The 19747-nt window shown below is 43.3% G+C and overlaps 1 long non-coding RNA gene across 1 annotated transcript; it reads right to left on the bottom strand.

Annotated features, from left to right (window-relative positions):
- Positions 1-17607: 17607 nt before the first annotated feature.
- LOC131414208 (uncharacterized) lies at positions 17608-19720 on the bottom strand. The gene is made up of 3 exons (XR_009222159.1): positions 19617-19720; positions 19122-19257; positions 17608-17625 (listed from the first exon to the last, which is right to left on the bottom strand). It is a non-coding gene; the product is annotated as an uncharacterized LOC131414208 (long non-coding RNA).
- Between the last annotated feature and the right edge of the window lie 27 nt (positions 19721-19747).

The following is a 19747-nucleotide window of genomic DNA, read 5'->3' as shown; positions in this document are numbered from 1 at the left end:
CAAACTGTGGCTGCACAAGTGACTGGAGGATGACCTGGGAGACCAAGAAATTCTCTGCCTATCATGTTAAGGACACTGCCTTTTGAATGTGGGATGTATTATAGAATATGAAAATCTTCTTGTGCAAAATGCCTAGGACTGCCCCCAACATTCCCGCACCCACTCTTTTGCCCTTAAAAAGCCCTTTTCAACAGCCCATCGGGGAGAAGGATTTAACCTTTGTCTCCTGTCGCCCTGCTGTTTTCTTCTAAGGGTATTATAGTTTTAGCTCTTACATTTAGGTCTTTGATTTACTGGGAATTAATCTTTGTATGTGGTATTAGGTAAGGGTCCAAGTTGATCTTTTGCGTGTAGATATCCACTTTTTCCAAGACAACTTGTCGAGAAGACTTCCTCATTGAATAATCTTGGCACCCTTGTCAAACATCATATGATCACACGGGTGAGGGTTAATTTCTGGGCTCTCAATTCTGTTTCCATTGGTCAATATGGCTGTCTTTACGCCATTTCAATGCTGTTTTGGTACTGTAGATTTGCAGTAAGTTTTCAACAAGGAAGAATCAGTCCTCCAACTTAGTATCTCCTTTCAAGATTATTTTTGGTATCTGGGCTTACTTGAGATACCATAAGAATTTTAGGATTTTTTTTTTCTATTTCAGCACAAAACGTCCTTGGGATTTTGATAAGGACTGCACTGGATTTGTTGATCTCTTGGGATAATGCTGACATCGTCACAATAAGGAGTCTTCCAATCTATGTTGATGGGATGTCTTTCACTTCTAGTAGTGCTGGGTGGCTGTTCAGGTTGAGGGGGCGGCACTCCTCAAGATAGTCATGCAGATATCCACAATTCCTCTTCACTGTGCCTTCACCATTTCCTTAGAACCCATCTACAGTCAACAGAGGGCAAAATGTATGTAAAATGTACGTGGGAAGTTTTCAAAGACTGGGTGTGCATGGAGCACACATTTCTTCCACTCCTCTCCATTACCAAAAACTATGGACTGAACCAGCAGACCCTAACACATGGAGACTGCAGACTCAACTAGCAGACCCCAACAAATAGGGACTGTTGACTAAGCAAGGGCCAGGGACTCAGGATCCTGGTAGAATCATCTGCCAGCTCAAGCTGACCCGCTAAGCCTTTGTCTGGCACAGCGGACTAGCCAAGGGCTAATACTGATGTTCTGATAGAGCATCTTGTCAATTGAGACTGACCCATTGACCTTGGACTGGAAAGCCAGTTAGATCGGGAGCTCAACGCAAAGACAGTGGATCTCAGATCTGAGAGGAACTTACCCACGGCCCTCAAAAACAGCAAAAAGGATGGAGAACTCAAAGGTTTTGCAGGTACCAATGCCTGTGTTTCTCATCCCCTAAGCCATCAGATGTCTCCTTTGGATCCCACTGCTGCCACCAAACTGGTACAAAACAAAATAAAAGTGAGTAAATTTTAAACTTCTTGTTGGCTTTATACAACAGTTCATGATTCAGGCAGCATCCAGTCTAGCAGAGAGAAAGGAGCTCCAAGAAGCTGTACAAAATGAAAGACTTTTATATGCAGAAGGGAGCAGAAACAAGGAAGTTACACTACACCAAAAAGAGGGTTAGTTACTGCAAGGTTACCTTCCTTTAGGGGATGGCAGGGCTCTATCAGGAAGATGAGCTACTTGCTGCTCATCAGGAGATTCCCCATTGACTGGTTTAAGATTCCATTCCTGGGAGGGCCAAAAGTCTAATTAAGTCTCGGCTTGTTGATGTAGGGCATAGCTTAAGCGGCTCCATTTGGGCCTGGTGTCTTGTTTTAAACACATGACTTCTGCTGGTCTCTGAATTTCCCAGTTCACCCTGGCTGTCCCTTCACTGACCATTGTTGGTCACACACCCACTGCACGTGCCTCCAGTCCTTCCCTTTCAACACCGTAATCTCACACATAGCTCCTCCTGACACTATCATAACATCTCCCACCACACGTCCCATATAGCTTCCACACTGCCAGCAAGATGCTTCAGAAACACCACCACCATTTATGTCCAATGGGCTGAGAGGGCTGCGCATACACTGGGAATCAGGAGTCGCAGGGTCTGTCACTTGGCCTCCAATCACCTATTGTACCCCAGCTGAAGGGCTCACCCTGCAGAGAGACTCAGTTGTAACCAACTCCATCGAACAACACCATCTTTGCCTCAGGCTTCCTTCAAAATGCTCTCCCCACTTTCTGCCCCAACTGCTCCTTGAGGGATCATTTTGGCGTAGCCTTCGAGGCCACCTTGGGGATTTTGTGCCCAGGCCCAAACAGCTCTTGGCCCACAAACACTTTAACCATACCCCCTGAAATCATATTGCACAGGTAACCAGTGAATGGGTGCAAATTACTGATTTTACCTCCAAGACTCCTAATGAATATTTTACACCAGGAGCATCCACTTTTGGGTTTCACTGTGGGCTGATATCACAAGGCTCTCACCCAGTGAGCGTCTCTCTCCCCAGCCCTCTGAGCAGCTTTCTCCAGGCTGTATTCTGCAATGCATCATTGTCTCTCTTTCAACCTGCTTCCCTCAGGTCGCAGGTCCTCTGAGTTTCCTGCCCTGACTGGCTACCACCAACCCATAGAGACACTGTCAGTCCTATAGCACTGAGTGTTCAGTTCTACTAGGATTGACTAACTGGACTGGGCACAGGTGCATTGGCCCTACCCACACATAATCAGCAAACTGAGGCAACCAAGAAGTATCGAGAACCTTAACACAACATGGACAACAACTCCGTAGGAACCTATCCTAGCCCTTGTACAACAGTCTCATGAGTCTCTTGCCTAAATGGTTTTAGAAAATGGCCTCGCCCTAGACTGTCTATACTGGCCAAGGAAGGAAGGCATCGTGCCTTTCCTAGAACCACTTGCTTAATGTACGTCAACACACAAGTTCAAACCTACCTCCACCAGATGGCCCAAGAGGTTAAAATAGTGCATAATATTACCCAAATCTTTGAACAGATACCCAAGGCCCCCGAGATCACTGACCTATTTTCATGGCTGGTCTCTCCAAGCTGGGAACAATGGCAATGGACTGGATTTTAGACTGTTGCTTGTATAATCATAGGATTTGTTACTGTAGCCCTCATCAGATGTTTACTGTCTTGGCTACAACCTGCCCTACCCCTAATAACTCTATTAATTACCCTTACTAAATACCCCAACCAACTTAAAATTAACCAATACTCTAATTAATTTAAAAAATTCAAAATTTTTATGGGAGAAATGCATGTAAGCATTTTAAAGTATACAGTTCAGTGGATTTTAGTACAATGATTAAGTCATGTGGCTATCACCACTAACTAATTCCAGAACATTTTCAACACCCCCAAACAAACCCATACTCATTCACACTCTATTTTCTGCTAACCCAAGCCCATGGAAACAACTCATCTGTTTTCTCCCCCTATGGATTTGCCTATTCTGGACAGTTCATTCAAATGACTTCATGCTATCTGTGGCCTTTGTGGATGGCTTCAATGAGCAGACATGTTTCAAGGTTCATCCATGGCCTAGCATGTAGCAGTAGCTTATTCCTTTTCGTGGCTCTATAATATCCTATAGTATGAATAGGCCACATTTTGTTTATGCAGTCATAACCGGATAGAAATTTGGGTTTGCTCCACTTTTTGATCATTGTGATCAATGCCGCTTTGAATGTCCATGGGCAAGTTTGCTCTTTTGGACATATACCATGGGCCTGTCCAGGTCAATGGTTATTCTAGCTTTAAGATTTTTAAAAATGCCAAGCTGTTTTCTCCAGTGGCTGCATCATTTTACTTTCCTACCGGTAATGTATGTAGGTTTCCCTTTCTCCACATCTTTACCAACACTTGTCATTTTCCATTATGTTAAATATAGCCTTCATTTTGAGCATGAAATAGTATCACACTGTGCTTTGAATTTGCATTTTCCTAATTATTAATGATATTGAGCATCTATCTTGTACTTATTGGCCATCTATGTATTTTCTGGACACATGTCTATCCCACCTGGTTACCCCTTTTCATTGACTTGTCTTTTGTAATTGAATTCTAAGAGATCTTTATAATATTCTCAATATTAGAGTCTTCTCAGTTATATAAGTTGCAAATAGTAGGAGACTTCAATACCTCACTTTTAACAATGGATGGAATATCCAGACAGAAAATCAGGAAATAGCAGACATGAAAACATTAAATACTAAATGGACCTATGAGATATACACAGAATATTTTACTGGGCAGCAACAAAATGCACACCCTTCTCAAGAGCACATAGACTATTTTAAAGAACAGATCACATGTTAGGTCACAAAACAACTCTTAACAAGAAAGATTAAGAAAACTGAAATAATACCAAGTATCTTTTCCAAACACAATGGCATGAAACCAGAAGTCAATAACAGAAGGAAAACGGGAACATTCATAATACGTGGAAGTTCAACAAAAACCTCTTAAACTTAAAAGTATATCAAAGAAGAAATCAAAAAGGAAATTAGAAAATAGCTCAAGACATACAAAAAGAAACAATAAACACACCAAAACTTATAGGATGCACCAAAGTAGTACTAAGAGAAAAGTTTATAGTGATAAACTTGTACATTATAAGAGAAGATGTCAAAGAAACAACCTGACTTACAACACACAGCATTAGAAAAGGAAAAAATGAAACCCAAAGTGAGCAGAAGGATGGAAGGCACCAAGAGGAGAGTGGAAAAAAATGAGAGTGTGAAAGATCAATAGAAGTAATAAAAGTAAAAGTTGATTTTTTAAAACAATAAAATTGATAAAACCTTAGATAAAATATTTAGAATAAAAGAGAGATGACTCAAATAAACTAAATCAGAAATGAAAGAAGAGGCAGTACAACTGAGGCTTCAGAAAGAAAAAGATCAGAAGAGACTATTCTGAACTAGTGTACACTCATAAATTGGATAACCTAGACAAAATAGATATATTCCTAGAAACAACTTATGAAAGCTAAATCATGAAGAAATAAAATTCTTGAACAGACCCGTAACAAATAATCAGACTGAATCATTAATCAAATACCTCCCAACAAGAAGAGACTTCTCCACTCTGCCTGACTTCACCATAGACCCCTGAGCCAGCCTGCCCCAGCCCCAGGCTGACTCCTGTGGACCTAGCTGGCTCCCTGCAGGCTTCTGCAAATACAGGCCCTTGACTCACCCTGGAGCATGCCAGCTCTGGTGGCCCCAAGCAGCATCCTCGACACTAGGCTCCCACCAGCTCCTGGGAACCCAGGCCCCCATCTCAGCCTACAGGCTGCTATCTTCAGCAGCCCAAGGTGGCTCCTGTGACCCCAAGTGGTGTTCTTGGCACCAGGCTCCTGGTGGGCTCTGGTGAATCCAGACTCTGGCTCACCCAAGTTCCTGCCTACTCCAAGCAGCCACAGGCAGCACCCACAGCCACAGGCAGCTTCTGTACCAGGGCACCCAGTGGGCTACCACAAACTCAGGACCCAAGGTCACTCCAGCACTTGCTGGCTCCAGCAAACCCAGGTAGATTCCGTGGCACCAGGCTCCTCGGGGGCTGCTGGGAACTCAGGCCCCTGGCTCACTACACCACCTGCCAGTTCCAGCAGCCACAGACAGCTCTCACGGAACCATGCTCCTGGCAGGATCCCACAAAAACAGACCCTCAGCTCACCCAGGTGCTTGCTGACTCAGGTGGCCACAGACATCTCCCATTGCACCAGGCACCAGCAGGTTCCCATGAACCAAGGCTTCCATCTTGACCCAATGCCTGCTGGTTCCTGCAGCCTCAGGCAGCTCTTGTCACCCCAGGATCCCAGCAGGCTCCCAGGAATCCAGACTTCTGGCCTACCCCAGCACAAGCTGTCTCTCATGACATCAGGCTCCTGGCAGGCTCCCGTGAACCAAGGATCTCAGATCATCCCAGCACTGGCCAACTCCCATGGCCTTGGATGACTCCTGTGGCTGGAGGCTCTCAATGAGGACCTGCCAAACCAGGCTCCAGTGGGGCTACTCATGAACTCAGGGTCCCAGCTGTGCCCAGGGCCAGACACAATACCATAGACCCAATCTTTCCACTCACTCCTGTACCAGGCTGCCCAAGGACTCCAGCAGCAAGCCTGCCCCTGGCCACCACCAGATGGCCTACCCAGGACCCCTAGATGGGCTGACTGTGAAGGCTTTGGTTTGCTAAAGCCAGTCTGTAAAGAGTGGAAGAGGTGCCTACTTCTTCAAATTTGCAGACACCAATGGAGGCCACAAGGATCATGAATACTCAAAGACCCATGACACCACCAAAGAAAAAGAATAAAACTCCAATGACCGACCAAGAAATGGAGATATAGGAACTATGTGACAAAGGCTTCAGAACAACCCTCTTTGAGAAATTCATAAAACTATAAGGAAACACAGATAGACTACTAAATGAAATAAGGAAACAGTGCATGAACAAGTGAGAAGTTCATCATAGAAACAGAAATCATTAAGGAAAAACAAACGGAAATCCTAGAGTTGAAGAACACAATGACTGAACTGAAGAATTTAATAGAGAGCTTCGAAATCAGATTCAACCATGTACAGGAAATAATTAGTGAACTAGAAGATGTGTCATTTGAAATCATCCAGTCAAAGAAGCAAAAAGAAAAAAAGGAATGGATTGGAACAGGGAAAGGCAGTGTGAATTATGGAATACCATGAAAAGAAATAGATAAGCATTATTAAAGTATCAGAGGAGAAAACAGGGAGAAAGGAAAAGAAATTTGACTTAAAAAAAATATCAGCTGACACCTTCTTAAATCTGGGGAGAGATTTAGACATCCAAGGTCCTGAAGCCGATCTGTCAACCTAAAACTTTCTTCTCCAGGACACATTATAACAAAACTAGCCAAACTCAAAAAAAGGATCAAACAACATGATCAAGTTCAACATGATGCAAATCAATGAATGTGAAACACTGCATTGATAGAATGAAAGATAAAAATCATAAAATAATCTCAATCAATGCAGAACAAGCAGTTTGACAAAATTCAACACCCCTTCGTGATAAAAACCCTCAATAAAGTGTTACATAATGAACATACCTGAATATAGTAAAATGTTTACATGACAAGACGCACAGCTAACATCATATTGAACAGTGAAAGGTTGGAAGCTTTCTTGCTAAGACAAAGAACAAGACAAGGGTGCCCAGTCTCAACACCATTCTTCAACATACTGCTGCAAGTCTTAACCAGAGACATTTGGCAAGAAAAAGAAATAAAATTCATCCAAATTGGAAATGAAGAAACAAAGTGGTCTCTGTTTGCAGACGATATGATTTTATATAGAGAAATACCTAAAGACTTCCCCCCAAACTGTTAGAACTAATAAACAAATTCACTCAAGCTGCAGGAGAAAAAATCAACATATAGAAATCTGTTGCCTTTCTGTACACTAACAATGAACTATCTAAAAAAGATATAACGAAAATAATCAGATTTACAGTAGCATCAAGAACAATAAAATACTCATAAATAAATTTAACCAAGAAGGTGAAAGATCTGGACACTGACAACTATAAGACATTGAGGAAAGAAATCAAAGACACAAAGAAATGAAAAGATATCTTATGTTCATGGATCAGAAGAATTAATATTAAAATGTCCATGCTACCCAATGCCATCTCAAGATTCAATGCAATTCCTAGTAAAATTCCCATGACATTTTTCACAGAAATAGGACAAACAATCCTAATATTTATATGGAGCCACAAAAGACCTCAAATAACCAAAGCAACCCTGAGAAAGAAAAAGTTGAAGGCATCACAATTCCTGATTTCAAACTTTATTACAAATCTATAGTAATAAAAATGGTATGATACAGGTATAAAAAGAGACACATAGACCAATAGAAGAGAATCAAGGGCCCAGAAATAAAACCACACACATACACTTTGCTAACAGTTGACAAGTCAGCCAAGAAAACTCCATGGGGAAGGGCTAGTTTCTACAATAAATGGTGTTGGGAAAACTGGATAGCCACATGCAGAAAACTGAAATTGGACCCTTATTTTACACCACTCTAAAAAAGATCCCAAATTGAATTAAAGACTTAAATGTAAGACACCAAATATAAAACAACTAGAAGAAAATATAGAGAAAACAGCCCCATGAAACTGGTCTTGACAAAAGCTTCTGCATAGCAAGTGAAACAATTGGCAAACTAAAGGGGCTAATATCCGCAGTATATAAGAAACTGTTGCAACTCAACAGCAAAGAAACCAACAAAACAATATGAAAATGGTCAAAGGACCTGAATAGATACTTTTCCAAAGAAGACATAAAAATGGTCAACATGTACATGAGAAGATGCTCATAATCACTCATCATCAGGGAAATGAAATCAAAACTACAATGAGATATCACCTCACACCTGCTAGAATGGTTATTCTCAAAGAGACAACACACAACAAATTATGGCGAAGCTGGGTAGAAAAGAGAATCCTGTACACTTTTGGTATGAATGTAAATTACTATAGTCACTACGGAAAAAATATGGAATTTTCTCAAAAACATAAAAATAGAAATACTATATAAGTGAGCAATTCCACTTCTGGTTGTATACCCAAAGGAATTGAAGTCACTATTCTGAAGAGATATCTGCACCTCCATGTTCATTTCAGCATTATTCACAAACTGAGGACATGGACACAATCCATGTGTCCATCAATGGATAAATAGATAAAGAAAATGTCAGACATATGTACATATACATGAAATATATAATGGAATATTATTTAGCCATGCAAGAGAATGAAATCCTGCATTTTGTAACAACACAGATGGAACTTGAGACATTACGCTAAGTGATATAAGTCAGACAGACAAAGACAAATACTATGTATTCTCACTCATATGTGAAATCTAAAAAAGCCCAACTCAAAGGAATAGAGACTAGAATGGGGTTTGCCAGGACTTTGGGAGTGGGGGAAAGGGAAAGATGTGAGTCAAAGTGCACAAATTTCTAGCTGTAAAATGAATAAGTTCTGGGGATCTAATGTACAGCATGGTGACCATAATTAACAATAATATATTATAGACTTGAAATTTGTTAAGAGAGTATATCTTAAAAGTGATCGTTAGAAAAAACAAGTTAATTATGTGAGGGAATGGAGGTGTTAACTCACCATTTTGTGGTAATCCTTTCACAAATCATCATCTTGAACACCTAAAACTTACATACATTATATGTCACTAATATTTCAAGAAATGTAAAAAAAAAAATCTCGCAACAAAGTAAAACCCAGGACCATATGACTGCACTGGTGCATTCTATCAAACATATAAAGAAGTTTTAAAAACAAGCCTTCTTACACTCTGTCAAATATTGAAAAAGAGGGAACACTTTCAAACACATTTTACGATGCTAGCATTACCCTGATACCAACACTAGACAAGGACACTAAAAGAAAATAAAATTACAGACCATCACCCCTGATGAACATAGATGCAAAACTCCTCAACAAAACACTAGCAAACTGAGTTCAACAGCATATTAAAAGAATTATACACTATCACCAAGTGAAATTTATTCCTGATATACAAGTGTAGTTCAACATAAAAAAATCTATCAATGTAATATGCAACATCAAGAAAATGAAGGGGAAAAAACAGAATCATCTCAGTTGATGCAGAAAAACCATTTGACAAAATTCAACACCCTTTCATGATAAAACACTCAATAAACAAAGAATAGGAGGAAAAACACACAGCAAACATAAGACTCAGTGATGGAAGACTGAAAGCTTTTCCTGAAAACATTAAGATCAGGAACAAGGCAAGGATGCCCACTTTCACCACTTCTATTCAACACAGCTGAAAGTTCACCACAGAACCATGAGGCAATAAAAATAAATAAATAAAAGAAATCCAAATTAGACAGAAAGAAGTAAAATGGTCTCTGGTTGACGATGATATCATCTCATATGTAGAAAATCCGAAAGACTTCACAAAAAATGCCGTTTGATCTAACAGATGAATTCAGGAAAGTAGCAGGATACAAAGTCTATACACAAAAATCAGTTGAATTTCTATACACAAACCAGGAGCTCTCTGAAAAGGAAATTACAGAAACAATTCATTTATATCAGAAAGAATAACATGCTTAGGAATTAACTTAACCAAGGAGGTGAAAGGCTTGCACCATAAAAACTACAAAACATTTCAGAAAGAAATTAAAGAAGACATTCATAAATGGACACACACCCCATATTCATGGATTGGAAGGTTTACTATTGTTAAAGTGTCGATATTACCCAAAGCAGTCTACAGATTCAATGTAATCCCTATCCAAATCCTAATGATGTTTTTTGCAGAAATAGAAAAACCCGTCCTAAAATTCACATGGAATCTCAAGGGATTCAGAATAGCCAAAACAATCCTGGAAAAGAAGAACAAAACTTGAGGAAAAACTTAATACAAAACCACAGTAATCAACAGTATGGTACTGGCATAAAGACAGACATAGAGACCAATGACATAGAATAGCTAGCCCAGAAACAAACCTCACATATATGGTCAAGTGATTTTTGACAAGGGTGCCAAGACAATGCAATAGAGAAAGGTTTCTTTTCCACAAATGGTGTTGGGAAAACTGGATATCTGCATGCAAAAGAATGAACTTGGACCATCATCCAACACCATATGCAAAAATTAACTCAAGGACATAAATGTAAGACCTAAAATAAGAAAACTTTTAGAAGAAAACATAGGACAAAATCTTGATGACATCAGACTTGGCACTGATTGCTTGGATATGACACCAAAGGCACAGGTAACGAAAGAAAAACAATGGACAAATTGGACTCCATGAAAATTTTATAAGTTAGTACATCAAGAGGCCCTGTCCATAGACTAAAAAGGCAACCCACAGAGTGGGACAAAATATTTGCAAATCATATTTCTGACAAGAGACTGATATCCAGAATATACAGAGAAGTCCTAAAACTAAACAACTAAAAAACAAGCTGATTCAAATATGGGCAAAGTACTTGAAGAGATAGTTCTCCAAAGACTTATGAATGGCATATAAGCACATGAAAAGACGCTCAACACCACTAATCATTAGGGAAATGCAAATCAAAACCACAATGAGACACCACCTCACACCCACTACGAAGAGTGCTACGGGAAAGACAGAAAACAAGTGTTGGCCAGGATGTGGTGGAATGGGAACCCGTGTACACTGTTGATAGGAATGTAAAATGGTGCAGCTGCTATGGAAAACAGTATGAATGTTCCTCAAAAAATTGAACATAGAATTATCACATGATCCAGCAATTCCACTTCTGGATATACACCGAAAAGATCTGAAAGCAGAGCCCTGAAGAGATATTTGTACACCCATGTTCATAGCAGTATTATTCACAATAGCTAAAACGTGGAAACAACCCCAGTGTCCACTGACGCATGAATGGATACACAAAATGCAGTATATCCATACAACAGAATATTATTCAGCATTACAAAGGAAGCAAATTCTGCAATATGCTATACATGGATTATTAACCTTGGGGACATTATGCTAACAGAAATAAGCCAGTCACAAAAAGATAAATACTGTATGATTCCACTAACATGAGGAACTGAGAGTAGTCAAAATCATAGAGATGGAAAGCCAAGGACTGGGGGAAGGGAGAAGGGAGAGTTATTGTTTAATAGGTATAGAGTTTCAGATTTACAAGAGTTATGGGGATGAATGGTGGTGATGACTGTACAACAGCACAAATGTATTTAACGCCACTGAAGTGTACACTTAAAAATGGTTAAGACGTCACACTTTTTGTTATGTATATTTTAACTCAATATACAAAAAGGAAAAAAACACAGAAATTAGTTATCAAGCCACAAAAAGACATAGTGAACTCTGAAATACATATTGCTAAGTGAAAGAACCCAACAGGAAAAGGCTATATACTCTGTTCTATAGTTTTCATATATTCCAATTACACGTCATTGTAGACAAGGCAAAATCATAGAAACAGTATAAAGATCAGTGTTGCCAGGAGTTGGAAGGCAAGGGATGAAGAGGCAGAGCACAGGGATTTTAGGGCAATCCAACTCTCAGGATACCATCATGGTGGATACATGAGATTATGCATTTGTCAAAATCCAAGTACATGACAACAAGAGAGTGAACCTTAATGTAAGCTACGGACTTGGTTACGAACACTATAGCAGCATCAGCTCCTCACTTGTAAGGAATGAACCGCACTAACACAGGTTGGTCATGAAAGATGTTAACAGTAGGGGAAACTGTGGGGGAGGAGGGAGAAATGCTCTGCAGTATCTGTTGACTTTCTCTGTCCGTCTAAAACTTTCCTAAAAAACAATCTATTAATTAAAAAGTAATCAATGGAAGGTAGGGAGTGGGTAGAAATATGGAGGAAACAAGAATATCACAATATTGATAAACGTTGATGCTGAGTAATAGAGACATGGGGGGCTATCACACATTTCTGTTTAATTTGTGTATGTTCAAGGTTTTCCACAATAAAACATTTTTAAAGGTCCAGATTAAATCTAGATTATATGTACAAGGAATCAAAGAATGTGAAGAAAACAGATATTTTTGAAGCAAGTACTCAAGGGGCACACTGAGGGAACGTGCAATCACACTGGATAAAGAGTGAACGTCCTGGTTCCACCAGGAAGGTTCAGAGCTCAGTGAGCAAGGCAGGCGACAGCACAGTCAGGTAAGTGACAGATAATGATCACAGAAAAGTGTTCACGCTCACCGGTCACAGAGATGCCAACGATGGGCCCGGAGAGGACTGCCCCAGGATTTACAACGTCGTGACACCCACAGTTAGAGCAGGCTCAGGGACAGAGCACCACGTCCTGTGAGAATGCCAATCAGCACCGGGTTTCTGGAGGGCAAACCTCCCGAACACTGGAAGCTGCAGGCCACTGGCGTGGCTCCTCTGTTGTACGGAATCTGTCCAAAAACAAAGGGACTGGGTAAAGATGATGGACTGAATCAACACAGGTAGAGCCCCTTTGACATAAATCCCTAAAAAATGACCCAAAGATTCCTTCATTGATGAATAAATTCATAATATCCCTGGGAACCATCAAGAGAGCCAAAATTTGAGGAAGACATCAAAGAGAGACAGCAGCTGGTGCCCGGGGATCCCAATGGGGAGCTCCGTGTTGGCCATGGAGACCAAGCCAGGGTGACCTCTCTCCCTCCCCCTCCTCCCCCTGCTTCTCACCTAACACCTTCTGCATCGCCCCTCCTTTCCCAGCCACTGCCCACCTCACGCTCCAGGATTACAGGAGCAGAGGCACAGGGCGACCTTTCCACCAGCACATCTGTCCTCTTGCTCTCTGCGCCTCCCCAGGATGCAGAGCCCAGCTCTGCACCTCCTCAGGGCCCAGCATGCTCCTCCTGGGCCCCCAGGCTCCTCTTCTCCATCTGGTCCTACCTGCAGCACCTGCTAGCTCATCTCCACCTTATATACAAAACTCTCCCTTGGACCCATGTTCCCTTTGGGCTACTGTCCACTTTCCCAACTCCCTTTCATGGCTAAACCTCTTTAAGTAAGGTGCCTCTTCCCTTCTTCCCTCCCATGACCCCCTTCCGCCACTCTAGACCCAGCTTCATTCTCATCCTCTCAAGGAGACTGAGGTCACCAGTGATCCCACGTGGCCGAGTCCAGCCATCTTTTCTCCATTCTGATCAGAGCTGTACCCGAACCAGCTGAGCACCCCTCCTTTCTGCAATACCCTTTTCCCCTCGTGGCTCCTGCGACTCCATGCTCCACCGTTTCAGTCCCCTTTCCTGGACCCTCTTCAGCTACACCTCTGCAAACACTGCCTGCTGCTAGGCTGGGCCCTGATCCCTTCTACAGCTACAGTGTCTCCAGGAAACCTCATTCAATTGCATGGTTTTAAACATGTCTGACCTCATCCTGACTCTGCAGACACACAGATGCAACTTAAGAGGTTAGGTGCTAGCTCCCCAGTGTCAGCACCTAAGGAGTATCTCAGATTTGATTCCTCTCCAAATTTTACTGTCATATGAGTTCCAAAATAGCATCAAATATTTCCAAAAAGGAGGAAAAATTTGGATACAATGAATAGTGGTGATCAAAGTAACCAATAAAATGTATACATACATCCAATCATGGCTGCTTGATGGGGAAAATAAGAACACAGAACAAATATCAGACAGTCTCGAGCCAGGGAGTGGAAGGTGATGAGTTGGGAGTGTAGAACACAGGAACTGATCAACTCTAAGCATTTACAGAAAGAGAGGCAGAAATGATTGTTCCTAAAAGCTGAAAGACACCCACTAGAAGAATAGAAAAATCATGAGAAAGCATAACAAATTAAAAATTAAATTAAATGGTAGACTCAAATTCCAATTTATTAATAATCACAATTGTAAATGGATCAAATTGCTCTATAAAAAGATGAAGGCTCTCAAGTTGAGTTAAAATATGGTTATAAAATAAAGGGATATAATATGGTTGAAAATAAGGAGATAAAGAAATAAGACTTTAAATGGGACAAAAAGGGGTTTTCTGAGTTGATAACTGTCAGGAACACTTATGCACCTCACAATATGGTCTTGAAACATAAAGCAAAACTGGACAAACAAGAAGACACAGGCAGCTCCAGAATCACAGGGAAACCTACCTTACCTCTCTTAGAAATCCACAGGTCAAGTGATACAGTAAGTTAGGAAACAGATCTGTTGACAAACACAAAAAAGCTAGATCTAGCCTCAGCCTGAGGGACAACAACATAAGCAACTAGTGGAGAGGATACATTCTCCTCAAACCACAATGAAACAGTCACCACAATGGACTGTGTGCTAAGCCACAATGAAATCTCTAAAGAGTCCAAAAAGCAGAAATCTATAAGTGACCATATTACTGGAACTTAAAGCAACAAAAGTAAAAAATAATCACAAAATATTGGCTCCCCTACCCCAACTTATCCACTTGAAAATCTGTCCACACCCTTCTAAATCTCTCATGTTAAAGAGGGGATCTAGACAGATGGGACAAACTCTTTAGAAATGAACAGCAATGAGAGCAGCATGAGGCAAATCCATGGCGTGGGGACTAAGGGACAGAAGAAGGGACACAGCCTCCACTGCAGGTATCAGGGAATATCAACTGTACACGAAGAAGCTGAACACTTCCCTCCAGGAGCCAGAACAACATCGCAATAAAACCAACAACAGCAGAATGAAGTGAGGATTCACGAGGCGGGAACAACAACGTAGACCTGAGCAATAGAGTCAAGGCTGGCTCTCCCGAAAGACCTGTAACAGTAAGAAACCTTGTACAGTCTGACCAAGAGGAACAGACAAAGGCACCAAACTGTACTATCAGGTACGACAAACTATGGAAACAGCTTTAACGTGATAGGAGAACATAGTGGCTATCTCTGACCAAGACATCAATAGCCCTCAGCTGGAGCTGTCCTTCCCCCAGGATGCATCTGGAAACACGCAGGATAGGTTTTGTTTCTTGTTTTGTGTTGTCCTAATGGTTGTTGCCCTAGAGGTCCCGCAGGTCCTGAACAGCCTGTCCCACCTGAAGTGTTACTGACATCTGAGAAGACAAGCACTGATCCAGATTAAATGAACAACGTGGTAGGGAAATGTCTTCCATGGCTGTATAACAGGGAAAAGATGGTACACTCAGCATGTAAGGAATATCGAGAAACCAATGTTTACAAGTACTAAATTGTAAAAGAGCTGGAAAATCAGAAACATAGCCAATGAACACACCAAAAATATATCCAACCTATTGGTACAGGTGGAGAAATATGCATGTAAAGCACAGGGAAGAGTGGAGGAGATTACACACCAAATTTTACTACTGACAAGGAATAAAAGTTGGGAGGTAGGTGAGAAATAGGAGTTTTTACCACTTCTTAGCTTATATATTTCTGTAGTGTTTTAATTTTTACAAAAGAGAATGTATTCTACTCAAAAAGATGTTTAAAATTTTAAAGAAATTATTAAAATATTCAAAATGACTTCAGTTCAAAGATATTCATTAAAACATGAATGGAAAGAACGTCCCCATGACTTTAAGAGTCTCCTATAACTTTTCTAATAGTTTACTATGTCCACTTTATTTAACATTTAGATCTTAACTCACTGGAATTTACATCTGTGTGAGGGATGCAACAGAAGCTGATTTTCTACTGTTCAAGTGGAAAACCAACGATCCAGACACCGTTCATTGCGTAGGTCTGGCTTTCCCAGCAGACCTGCAATGCCTCTTTCCCCACCTGCTAAACCCTGACAACTACCGCTGCCTCTCGAGTGCCCTAGAGAGAGCGAGGTGAGCTCTGCAACCTGGGCTCCCTGTCTGCGAGGGGCGGCTACCAGCAGAGCCTTCTCCCAAGACAGCAGCAGGCAGGCTGCACACAGAAGTGCTCAGAGGCCGTCTGTTGTGGAACAGGAAACCCCTCATGATGAGCAGGCAGTGGAAGAGCCCCAAGCACTGGGACTGACCTCGGCTGGGGGCAGCAGGCTGCTCAGTTAGGAAGCACCCTTCCTTCAGCTCGTCCAGCTCCTCCTGCAGCGTGTGCACCAGGCTGTTGGCGGCTGCCCCTCTTCAGCTCGCCGTTCTTCTCCACCTGCTCCCGCAGGTGGCACCCGAGCTCCTGTTCCCCCGGGAGCAGAAGCAGTACGAGTGCAGTGAGTCGAGGAGTTCTTGGGTCGCTTTCTGAGGGACGTGGGGCCGGTGTTGCTGTGCTCGCCCTGCACAGCTTCTGTGGCTGGCTTCAAGGTGACATCTGTTGGAGGGTGGAGGGGCTCTGGGAGGCTTTTTGAGGCATCATTGTGAATGATGAACTTGGGGGTTCTGGGCCAAGCTCTCATCAGGCCCCAGGCTGGTCCCACTGCAGCTGGGCTCCACATCTCTCTTCAGCCTCTTTCAGTCAACAGCCTCTCAAGGGACAGATGGCCTCTCTCAAGTTTGCTCTGAGAAGAAACTGTAAGAAGGAAGCCAGCCAATAAATCTGCACATCCCAGATTCTGAGGGATAAGAAATGCCACTCTTAGCTAGCAGGCCCTGGCAGGGAAGAGGGGGTCTCATCACCAGCATCTACAGCAGACGTGTTTGCATCTCCCTGGCTGCCTGACGCTGTGGAGGCCACACTGTCTCCTGGAGTTCCTTCCAGAGACTCTGCACCCAATCCTGACTGGTGGCTTCCTGGGCAGCACTGGGTGTGGGTTGACCCTGCAGAGCAGCTCGTTTCAACTCGTGCAACCCCGGCCGGGCCCTCAGGTTTTCCCTCAAGGACGACGATGAACCTGCAGCTCCTTTCCCATCTGCTTCACTCGCATGTTCCTCAGGTCCCCAGCGGCCTTCCTGGTGTCCTTTCTCCTGGGGTGGCCGTGGCCTTCAGCCCTCCCTTCTCAGTTGGGTGGAAGATTGAGGGCACGGCCATGGCTTGAGCACATAGTACTGACCCTCCAGCCTTTCCAAGAGCTTTTTTTGGTGAAATGTTCACTACAGATGAAAGAATGCTTAGTGGGTTCCAGTCATCCCTGTGAACAGCTTTTAACCACTTAACCAGACATTTTGAGCCCTTTATGTGGAGCCTGCAAGAATAAATGAAAAAGTAATTAGAAAGAATTAAATGTCTCCCCCTAAAATAATCAACTATAAAAGCAAAATAAGTGTTTTTGTGAACATCCACACCTGTAGCCACTTTGCCCATTTAAACCTTTAGTAAAGATTTAAGGAACACCTTCTGCTTGCAAGTTATTACTGGAATAGAAAGATGAAACACTCACTGTCTACCTTAAGGAGCTGACCATCTGTAGGACAGAGAAGGAAGGAAGGTGAGGACCTCTTCCCAGGCTGTGGTAAGTGCCCTGTAGGGACACAGACGCTTGGGCAGATAACACAGGATGGCATCAAGACAACAGGAAAGGCTTCAAGAAGTCTCAGAAATAGTTCTTAGAAGCTCATGGCTGCCCAACCCTCCTGCTGTCCCTGGGATGCAGGACTTTGGGTGCTAAAATGGGGAGGGTTGGTCCTCCTATTTCAAAGCCAGGCCAGGTGTTGGCCAGCAGAGCCTCCCAGGCACCCAGCAGTGCACCTGGCCCCAGCTCTGCTCAAGCAGCTGAGGATGCGAGACCGCTGCCAAGAGGTCAGCCCCAAGAGCTTCAGATCTATGTTCCTCCTGTCCTCCCACTACCAGGAGGAAAGCGGCTCCCTGTACAGAGCAACCAGGCCCTGCAAGGTACTGACCAAGACACTTCATAATCTCTTCTCCTCATTAAGGTAAAATCTCTATTTAGACCAAACTGTGCACGTGAGGGGTTGGGGTCATCTCTCCCTAGGGTTTTCTGCTCCACCTGAGGTCATCTAACCCCCTGAGGCCACTGTGGACCAGACCAGGTGGATACTAGGTCCTCAGGGAGTTCCAAGCAACATGTCCTTCTAACCCTCCTCAATGCTTTGTGACTAGTTACCAAAGGACCTCCACCTCCTTTGCCCCCAGACCACGTTAGACCATGACACATGCCAAGAGCAACCTTCTCTGCAGTGCTTGGCCTCATTTTCAAAAACAGTAACATAACTTTTGGGGCATAGGCTCTGAAGGTTCTGTCAAGAAAGCATGGCAGCTGACCTCTGAAACAAGCTCATGTTACTAGCTCTTTGGATAGATTGTAACGACTTCTGACTTAGAACAAACCACTGTAAACCTTCAATAAGACTACAGACAAGTGGCATTCAGGTCTTTCAAAATTCATCAAGAACCTGCAGTGCAAAACAGAAAGATCTGCCAGGAGGTTTTCAAAGTAGAATGTCTTCAGTGCACTGTTCTGGGACCTCCAGTGCGGAGTCCACAGGAAAGGACTGGCTGAACTGGCTGAATTCCAGAAGCCCTCATGAAGGGAGCCAGGCCAGGGGAAAGGCAAACGCCTCACCATGCTATGGGAGCCCAAGGAAGAAGTGAAGAGAGGAGCCCCTTCTCCGAGTCCCTGGGGTAAGCCTCCCAATGAGAAGGGGCCGCACCCTCCACCACCGAGGATGCTGTCAGATACAGAGTGCAGAGTCCACTGTCAGATTCCTTTCCAGGACTCACCTTCAGTGCAGAGCCAACTTTCCCTCCACTGCCAGGACTCTTCTAGCAACTAGCATCTGGGAGGCACATCCATCCTGGAGGTACAAGCTCCATTTGCTCAGCCACATTCCTGATCACAGAGATCAAGGCAGGCTCCCTGCCACCAAAAGAGCAGAAAAGTCACAGCAAGTGCAAGAGGATAGTAACCCTAAGGAAGAGAGTTTCCAGAATGCCCTGTTTCTCGACATTGTTGGCCTCAGCCTGAATCAGTGGAGGACAGGGTGGTCATGGGGTGGGAGTGAGAAGGTGGTGGAGGCCATAAGGTGGGCGCTGGTGGCCATGGGGGGGCCGCGGTGACCGGAGGCGCCCGGAGCAGAGATGGTGGCACAGACCAAGGCCACACAGTGCCTGGCGCTGACTCACCCACTGGACCGGCACTGAGGCCCCGAGCACAGAGTGCCGCCCGCCTCAGGTTGGACTGCGACGGAGGCTGACCAGGCGGCGATGGCCAATTACCTGTGGAAGGCGACAGCCGTTTCTCCTCATTGCCCGGCAGTGGGAGCAGTTCGCGGCAGTGCAGCGATCACCATCTTGGGCCTCAGGTTGTTGAGCTGCCAGGCTTTTCCTCACTTCTCACTGCCCCGCAG

Source organism: Diceros bicornis, chromosome 14 (assembly GCF_020826845.1).
Source record: "Diceros bicornis minor isolate mBicDic1 chromosome 14, mDicBic1.mat.cur, whole genome shotgun sequence".
In the NCBI taxonomy this organism is placed as follows: Eukaryota; Metazoa; Chordata; class Mammalia; order Perissodactyla; family Rhinocerotidae; genus Diceros; species Diceros bicornis.
This window is presented reverse-complemented; position numbering and strand designations above follow the sequence as displayed.